Raw genomic sequence first — 9,998 nt, 5'->3', positions numbered from 1 at the left:
ATTTCAGTTGTACAAGTAAACCCTGAAAACAGTGAGAGTCCAACACTCCAATAATTTAAGATGCAGCATGAAATTCTATGTTGACTCAGGTTTAAACTGTGTTTGGGTTGGGAATTGGAAAGATGTCTCAGGTAGCAAACGAATTCTTTGCCTTTTTCCAATTAGACAGTCATTAGGGTGGCACTGGGATAATGGCAATGAATTATTTCCAATAAATGTGTTGAGCCATAATCCGTGCAAGGGACGGCTTGCAGTTACGATTCATTAGTCCTCCAGCTTTTTGAAGCAAAACTCTTGGCTTCAGGCACACAGCAGAATGTTTATATGAGAGGGAGACAGCCGTCAAAACCTCTCAATACTTTACATACCTCTTCTGGTTTAAAATGGTTTTATTGTATAACGTGTTTCTGTAAAAATAAAGTGTACAAGCAGAAATTATAATTTTGTCTTAGCTGTAAGTTAATTTCAGAGCTCTAGCCATGCTGGCTCATTGCAGTGTTGGTGTGAGTGACTGTAACCCTCTGTTTTAAGTCCATGGACTACCCTCAATTAGTAGACGTGCCAACTGATACATGCCTGATAATGAGTCATACACTACAATTTTACAGGACCAGAGGAGATTGAACCGGAGAAACACAAGAAATGAGGAATCAGTTACATAACACCTACATTTCCCTCAACAAAATGGTCTTCTTTCTTTCAGGGATTTCAATCCAGATAATCTACATAACTCCATGTACATGGAACTGTACATGGATGAGCTCATTTTTCCTTCACCATGTGATCAGGCATAAGCTGGACATAACAAAGTGTTCTTGAGCTGAAATAGACTTTTGTTTATGTACAGATGCTCGGTTGATTCACACAGCGGTCTTCATTTCTCTTTCAGGTCCCCCCCCCCCCTGTTTCCGACTGACAACGTTTTCACTGTGATTTTTTTTCCACCCACCTATCAAGATTCAAGATTTGGCTGTAAGTATCCCATCAGCAAAAGAGAAAGTTTGTGCATGAGTAAATATGACTCAAGCTCTGGGCCAGTGCTGTACATGAACTCCGATGGAGGTTGAGAGAGAGAGAGAGAGAGAGAGAGAGAGAGAGAGAGAGAGAGAGAGAGAGAGAGAGAGAGAGAGAGAGAGAGAGAGAGAGAGAGAGAGAGAGAGAGAGAGAGAGAGAGAGCACAAAGAGGATGGGGGTGGGAGGGAGATTCTCCACTTGGTAAGAGCAGCCAGTGTCATCGCTGTGATTGGCTCTGGCCTCTTTAGCTGGAGACAGCTCACTGCACATTGTTACATGCTGCCGTCCTCTGCAGCTTCCCCTCTCAGAGAAATCATCCCTTCTTAGTCGTCTCAGAAAGCCATTTGCCTGTTTATCCCTACTGTCCACTGTAGGCATGGCCCAGATGGCGGACTATGGCTGGATGCTCTCCGAAACTGTCCAGCAATACATCACGCTGATGAGTCCTGGAGAGAGGCACTTAATTGACCTGAATGGTGGAATTGTGTTGATTCATTAAGTTTTTTCTAGACTAGAAATTAATTCTTTGTCTTGAATGATTAGTTTTAATTAGCATGTTGATTCCATCGCTTCAAACCCAACGAATATTAACCTTGGAGGAATCGTTTTGTTTATGCGTGCAAGGCTAATATTAAATGTACAGTACATTAGCGTGCATGATTTTGAGCCTTGCATAATCACATGTTTTGGACTCCACTAGATGTCAGCATGAAACCTAGAGCAGTGGGTTTTCCCAAGTCTTCCATCTGCTGTGAGAAAAGCGCTCTGTCTGCCAGGGAGGAGGGAGCCCACTGCAGTGTAATAAGGAGGATAGGCGTGGTGAGGATGAAGGTGCAGCCCACTGTGAAGCATGATGTACTGTAGCATAGGGCCTTTATGCGCTAGTCTCCAGCATGCCCTGCACTCTTTAGCACTCAGCTGATTAATCAGAGTCATTTCCTTGAGTGATGGAAGCTGTAGGGCCTCAGGGGCCGGAGCAAGCTAATAAACCCCAAGTGGACAACGGCCGTGCTCAGAAAGACAGATACTGGCTGCTGCTTTTTTTTACTGAAACTATTCAGTCTGACATTATTCATGCAATGCAACTTTATGTGCACCCTCATCATTAACATTGATCAGGTCTGCATCTACTGGATGGGATTTTATACCCTGGGGACTGGTTTTGGTCTGTGAATATGCAAAACCATTAGCATAGGAGACATGTTGAGAGGAGACATGCAACTCTTCTTTATTTTGCATTCTGTACACTTGATGTCCATAGTAGAAAGAGTCAGTATTATTATAATATATTTGACACCATTATTCTGGGGGTCAGACATGTAGAGGCTAGCTTTTTCAACTGTGCAGAAGACACATGATTTCAGCCTCATCTCATGTTTCAATCTTTCGGAAATTCATTTACAGGCGTCATGTATCTGGCGAGCTCAGATGAACAGATTAGACAAACACAGCTATAATGCGGGTTTCCTTGTCACCCTGTTAAATCTAAAGTGGGCCAAACACATATGAAAGGTATTGTGCCTTGGCAGCCGGATATGTCGCGAAATAGATTGTCAAGTCACTGCCTCGTGGCATCTCCTCACTTTCTGCCACCTCCACATCCCAGCACAGAAACAGAGCCAGATCTAATCCCCTAACACCAGCCCCGACATCGCACATTTTCCACATTTACATGTAGGAGGCATTCCCCTAAAAAAAGATTTGCTGGAGATTGGGGAGCTGCAACAATGTGTCAGAGATATGTTTAGGGCCATCATAGGCATGAATCATCGGCGACTTCACATGATAAATAGGCATACTGGATGCTGCCTTTGCGTGTGTGCTCATGTGTGCTGCATATTGTAGCATATATCAGCATCTATCTTCACTCTTTGTTCCACTGTAAATTATTTGATGCACATGCCGCAGCTATTTGTTCATATGTCACCTGCATATAGCAAAAAGGATTGATTTTTTTTTCTTTTCTATTTTTGTTTGACGGTGTTGTTTGTCTTCTTTCCTTCTAAGGTTCAAAGCTCGCTCTGCTGTGTCTTTCTGAAATGAAATCACTGTTAAACCATAGCCATGTGACTTTGATCGTTGCTTGGTAAAACACATGGCAATGCATGTGATTTTAAAGAAAAGGCTGCTGAGCATAACGCATTTTAATGACTTCCTTCAGTCATTGAATGAACAGCTCCAACATATTGCTGTAGTTAGTCTTCACAGCGCACACAGGCATACCTTATTAAATATGCATTCTAAGTTGCACTGAATCTCTCCAGAGACTTGTCCTGTTTAGCTGGAAGTAAGGTTCAGTCTGATTAAGATGTTTTGGTTATTTTTTTATTATTATTTTTTATTTCTGTTATTTCTGAATGAAATTATTATGGTGATTACTAGTATATCTGATGTGTGCAGTGGCAGGTAGCTGTATCTAGCAAAGCTTCAAACAGAAATATGGTAAGAACATACATAATTGTCATCTTTTCCTACAAATCACTATCCTTTCCCTGTATTTCATATCTCTCAGGACAGGTACCAGTTTTACTCACGATGGATAGTGTGTTATGAATCTCGGTTGGATCAATAGGCTGCTCTTTCTGAGACACTGAATCAGACCTGCATGGGTTTCAGGGCACTGGGCTGTAAGATATCACTTACAGTGTGTAAAATGGTGCACAAAGGAATACAGGGTTGACTAGCTTTTGTAGCTGTAACAGAAAAACCCACAGTGTAGACATCACACCACATTGTTAATATGGATAGAAAAAAAAAAAAAACAAACAAACAAAAAAAGATTGCATGTGCTCCAGTTTTCAATGGAAAGTCGCCATCCTACTGTCAAAATGAGCCAAACAGCACTTATTAAAGTCTGTTCTTCTGCTAGATGTGTGGAAGCAGCATCTTTCCTGGATCTGCTTCCATAATCTTAAAGTTACCTTTGCTTTGTTGACCTGCACAATTGGAGGGCTTTCAGTTGCTGCTTTGAGACTATCGTGTAGCGAGAGAAAGAATTGTAAGGACTTTGGACAGATGCTAGGATCAAACCGTTCTCTGCTTATAAAAATGAAGCGTTGTGCTTTTTCCATTTTTCACTGTATGAGGATTATTGGGATAGTTTCGCTGGATCAGCACCTATAAATACCAGATAATGTCTAATCCAAAGTCAGCAATCATTCAGTACTGCTTGAATCCAGTGCTAATGAATGGTATTGCCAGAAACAGTGAACAAATTACATTCCCCTCTCTCTGTTTGTGTGTTTGAAATTGCAAAAAGCCATCTCTCTCCCTTCCATTTTCAGTGATTGAGGCCTTATTGATTTCCGTTTCAAGTGTTCATCACTGGCCAATGAGGAGGCTGATTCACTTAGGGGAAGATGATAATTCTCTGTGACACACAATAAAGCCCAAAGGGCTCAAAATTGTCTGGTGTAGCATTGGTGTTAAGAGACAGTGTGTCACACCCATTCATTGAACAAGAAGATTTAAACAGTAATATGTCTACTGTCAGAGGAAAGGGAAAAAAACAACATATTGGATATAAACAGCAATGCAAGAAAGAACTTTAAGGGATCAGAGCCTTCACTGTAACCATCAAGCTGTCGATGATTTTGTACATTCCTTCAGCATTGCTATGGTTGAATTTTGCTGTTGTTGCAGTTTTTATAAAGCCTTTGGGTTATTTCGTAGCCGTGGACCATACTGATGACCATCGTTGCCAAACATCACTAGGTTCATTCATAGTATACGAAGGGAAGATTTAACCATAACCCTGATAACTACTGTCGTAATAAACCTGCACACTATTTGGGCATGATCATATGGCTAAAATCTTCCTCGATGACAACGGGAGTGGTGAGTCACAAAGTGCACAGGCATAATTCAGATAAATGGATAGAGATGGTGAGAGAGGGAGAGAGAGGGAGAGAGAGAGAGAGAAAGACACATACAGAGAGAAAGACAGAGAGAGAGAGAGAAAGACAGAGAGAGAGAGAAAGAGAGAGAGAGAGAGAGAGAGAGAGAGAGAGAGAGAGAGAGAGAGAGAGAGAGACTCAGCAATAGTCACCCCTGCTGCTGTGCTAGGCATACAGCATACGAGCAGTACAATAAGCTTTTTCCTTTCCCCTTTCTTTCAATTTCAACTATTTCACACTTTCCAATTACTTGTTTTCAATCACTCTCTTTTGATACAGTGCCTGTGTGGTATGCACTGGAGCATATTTAGGGCTGGCAGGCTGAGCTCTGCGGAGTCCCCAGAGGTGCTGTTTGAATTAAGGTCTGGCTGTCGGTTGGACAGTACAGAATATGGATTCTTTTGGATTGCCCCTATGTGACGGACTGGGGCACAGAGTGCTGCATACAGCACCTTGTGAGCAGCATCACAAATCAGCAGGCTGAGCGGTGAGCACTGGAGTGGCGGGAGGGAGGGTGGGGGAAGAAGATGGAGAAAGAGCGAGGGGAAGGGAAAGGGAACGGGGAGGGGGAGATCCATTCAGCGGGGGGAGCGAAAAGAGAGAGAGAGTAGAAAGAGGGAGAGGAGGAGGGGATCGAGAGAAGGAGAGGTGGGGGTAGTCACAGAGAGAATGAGTGGAGTGTGTGTGTGCATGTGTGTGTGAGTGTGTGTGTGTACGGCAGAGCGAGTAGTGCTGCAGTGGAAACAGCGCGAGGAGGACTGCAGTTTCTGGTGCTGATGGGAGAGCGGTCGAGGGACGTTATTAAGGCATTGTAACATTAACCCTAAGTGCCTCACTGGTGAATGGGTTAGCCTGTCGTGGAGAATAAGATTAAGGAAATACTGTAGTACTGGTAAGGGTGTATTCCAACTCTCTTCTCAGCATTGCTTGAACACTTCATTGGAGGAAAAGGGAATACTGTAGGGATGCAGGGATGCTGTCCGGTGTCGAAGTTGCAGCAAGACGGGGGATTATTGCACATGTAGTTGAAGATTTTGATGGGCTGCATTCTGACTTGGACTCTCTTGTTTTGTTGTTTTTAATATAATTCAGCTGTGCATGTTACTTCCTGGTGCATGTGGTCCAAACTTTTCTGATAGCTAAATGTTAAGCTTTGTGAAATAGACAGAGGATGAGTAATGCTTGGGATCTAGCTCAGGGGCCTTGTCTTAACACAGTTTGCACGTAGGTTATGTTGTGAATCCACATCAGGGATTGTTGAATGGACCTTTGTACGGTGGCGTAGCTCTGGATCTCGATTATTCTCATTGATCATGCCTCATTTAGCTCTGCCTGGTGGGTGTAGTACCTCTTTTTTTTCTGGAGAGCGTCCAGGAGGCTGCCCTGCTGACAGCTGCTCTGCTTTCCCCTCTAGCTACACTGGCATCTCTCACAATCTCCCAAAACACCGAGAAACAACCAAGTGAAGCCAAATAACAGCACACCACACCAAAATACCCCAGGTCTACAGTATTGTATCTGGAAAATATAGTAAAAGAGACACAAGCCACGGTGCACCTTATCTTCTGAGACAGAGGAGACAGACATAAAAAGGGGTTGACAGTTATGCTGAGGAGTATAGAGAGGGGTGGGGATTTTATAAAGTGCTGCAGGATGCTCTTTTTTATGCTGTCTCCCGTGGGACATATAGCACAGGCAGCACTGTGAGGGGACAGTACCAAGGACAAAACCTATCTTGGGCTGCATGTACCTCTTCGTGCTGACTCTCAGGGCTCTGCACTAAGGATCGAGTCAGGCTAGGATGACGAAATTCTTCACTACATAATGCAAACAATTTAAAATTCAAGTTCTTCACACCATCCAAAGAAATAGGCGAATATTCCTATGATCCAGTCTAGGTGCTAATCTTTAAAACGTCAAGTTTTTGACCCTTCTTTGAACCTTCAAAGCAAATCCATATATAATGTGATTTTTCCAGCATGCCCAAACACAAACATTTGTTCCTCTGACTTCACAGGGCTCTGTGTCCTGAAGTGACATCCTGAAATATAAACCAGGTTTACTCTATCCCCAGAGTGTGTCTCTGGTGTTGTAATTATCAGAGACAGTCAAAGGCTTGTATTTGGAGCGGTCACATGACTGTTCTGGTTTCAGAATAGGCTACAATATAAACAAACACAGTGGGGAGGATGTAAGAAAATGTACAGTAGGTTTTCAGCTGGGTGTATGCTGTCGACAGCTAGATTTTATGTTTCATGTGACTGAGTGTGCCAGAAGGCAGGAGCAAACAGCCAACAGCACTTCCCCCATTCACTCATTTGCTTCCTGGTGAGAATCTCCATGTTTACCTCTCCTATATGCAGAGTGTAGAATGCTATTTGATACTGAGAGTGCTCCAAAGGTTTCTTTTTCGTCTGGCTTTAAAACATTCGGGCAGGCTCATTAAGTCCATACCTCAGGCTGCCGCTCCCACTGGCTTTCACACTGAGAAATACTTTCCCAGTCTCTCACACAGAACCAGAGAAATGAGAGGATGCTTTGAAGTTCACCAATCGTATTTTTTTCCGTCAGCTCCTTCCCCCAAAACGGCAGCTGGTGACCAAAAGCTGGAACTGCTCAAAGAAAAAGAGAAAGATAAGAGGCTCATTCGAACTGTGCTGCCTGCATCCTCCCCTAGCTGTGTATTTCTTGAGTGGGTGTGCCCCCTTGCACCCACATCACCCATGTTTTCTTACTTTCTGGTGAACCACTGCTCCCTTTGTCTCACAGTCATACTTTTTTGTCTTATTGCGTAGGTATTTTGATTGTGTCCCGTGGGCAAAATTGAGAATGACAAAACTGGCTCTACTGGACTCTGTGAATGAGTCAGTGATTTTCCCCTCTGACCCTTTAGCACAACAAGAACACACTAACATTGTGATTGTTCAGCTGCTGTCAGCTTCTCACTACAGGTGAGAGAGCAGAGCCTGCCCAGTCCTGGCCCCAGCCCATGTGTTGGTGTGTTGTTGGCAGACGGTGGCAGAGAGTGGCAGTGTTAAACGGTCAGACGCTGTCACCAGTCACAGCATCCTGCTGTGCTGACGGGGCATTTTCACCACTCTTTAATCTTTGGTACAGGGAGAAAAACATGCCAGATTTTGTTGTGAGACTTGTATCTGCCCCCACCCACCCCCCCACCCCCCACCCAACAGTGTCACCTTTGAGGACAGCATCTGGGATGGCCAGAGAGAACAAAACATGCGGTAGGCAAAGATTGCTGTTGAGTATCTGGGAAGGCATTTTCAGTTTGTTTCATCATACCACAGATGTTTTGTGTAACGGTTACATTGTCACATGGAAATCCTTTAATTTGGTGGGTTTGTGCTCCAGGATTTGATTTTCAGAAAGTTACACATATCCAGTTAGTTCAGAGGCAGTCAAAACAGATGATTTCCTAACTTGCAGAGCTTTTGTATTCCTTTTTTTTTTTTTTTTTAATCTCAGTCTCGCATGTCTCTTTGTAGTTCCATATTTTGGCCAGTGCCATATTTTATAACAAGGGTGCGTCTCAATTGATGTGGCCTATCTGCATTGCTACAGAAGCCCTCTCTTCTTTCACATTTTTTCCACCCAGCCTTACATGCAGATTGGGTCAGTATCTCTGTGACAGAATGATTAATCGACCTATCAGGGGACAGGGAAAGGGGCTGTGCTAAGGGGGAGAGGGAGGATGTATAGCAACTGGCTGTAAATGATCCCTGCAGCTCCTCGTTCAGCATTCAAACAGTAGCGCCTCCCACCTCCTTTTCAAGGATCCCTCCAGATAATAGCTGAGTCACATTCAGCTGCAGGTGAAAATAACCATTGTTTTATCTACACAAGCAGGTTTGTAAATGAGCCTCTTGGGACAGCCCCATGGGTCAGCACACAATGGGATGTATGAGGGAGAGGCTTTTCTCTAATTCTCTTCACTGAGATGATCTGCAAGGCCCTTTTGACATCCTTATCTTGGGCTGTGCCCTCTGCTCTGAAGTCATACTTGCACTTGCTTGCAGGATTTTCTGACGCTTTTGCATTTTATTGACATCAGGGAATCATCGCCTTGCAGACGTCTTTGAATGATGTGTTTACTGGTTGCCGTATTCTCTTGCGGATACTTGTCATTTGTACGCGTTCACATTCACAGCATTTGCTTATTTCTGAGGCTGCGTCAAGGGTTTGACTCCTCTGTAAATGTCCTGTCCTGGAGGGCTGCTTAATCAGTTCTGATGACAGTGTTGCAAATCATTTGCAGAGTGAATGCGAAAATGTCATCCGCCCTGTTGTGTATCAGCCTGGAGATCACTGTGCAGCAAAAAGCTCTCCACCAAGGTGCTATTGTGAAAAATGATAAGCACATTAATTTATTTTTCCAGTTTAAATGAGCAAAGACAGTGTCATTTGTTGTTTCTGCAGAATCTTAAGTGAACGTTGGTTAAATAACCATTTAAAAGTGTTGGCTTTATCGATGCTCTGTTATTGTCAGCTTCTTCCCATTTGTATTAGAGTCTAACTCCCAACTTGGCTCAAGTAAGAAGACTTATCTTGCTATTGAATAGATAAAAAGGGAGAGTTAAAGGCATTTTGCTGAATACTGAACCACAGTTCCTTAGAAGAGTTTAAATGTTTAATTACTGTAAGGCAAATTACAGCAACCTGAGTGAAATACTTGGCATACTTCCACTTTTATTGTGTGGCAAAAGACTGGAAGGCTGTTGGTCAGGAGTAGTTTTAAAATCTGGCTCTGTCACACTGTTTGCTTCCCAGTATTGCACTGTGCTGTGTTTAAATGGATTTACTGGAGCTTTTGCCAGTCTCTTGGCACCCTACCATGAAATGACAAAACCGGGAATGTTTTGCAACTACAGTAGGCTACCTTGCAGAAATCTGTCTCTATCATACACTCAGCACTCATTGTACTGTCAAGGCTTGTTGAAATCAATTGAATGGTGAGGTTTGCACATGCAAGTGAAGAAGAAGAAAGAAAGGCCTTCACAGTGTATCTTTACACTGTTTTGTTCAAAACAAGAATAGAAAAAAAGAAAAGGGTACAAAAATAGATTCAAGTAA

At 43.2% G+C, this 9,998-nt stretch overlaps 1 protein-coding gene across 3 annotated transcripts in view; it reads left to right on the top strand.

The window, feature by feature from the left end:
• The first annotated feature begins 926 nt into the window (after nt 1-926).
• The window catches only part of LOC115362021 (synaptotagmin-2-like), a 35,978-nt gene continuing 26,906 nt past the window's right edge, over nt 927-9,998 (top strand). For 2 of the 3 annotated variants that reach the window (XM_030055784.1, XM_030055782.1), the window contains exon 1: nt 5,659-5,802. The gene's annotated coding sequence lies outside the window, so the exon portion shown is untranslated. Of the gene's footprint in view, nt 973-5,658; nt 5,803-9,998 lie in introns of those variants that run through there. The other variant, XM_030055783.1, reaches the window with a different exon arrangement.

This window comes from Myripristis murdjan, chromosome 7 (genome assembly GCF_902150065.1).
Source record: "Myripristis murdjan chromosome 7, fMyrMur1.1, whole genome shotgun sequence".
NCBI classification, from domain to species: domain Eukaryota; kingdom Metazoa; phylum Chordata; class Actinopteri; order Holocentriformes; family Holocentridae; genus Myripristis; species Myripristis murdjan.
This window is presented reverse-complemented; position numbering and strand designations above follow the sequence as displayed.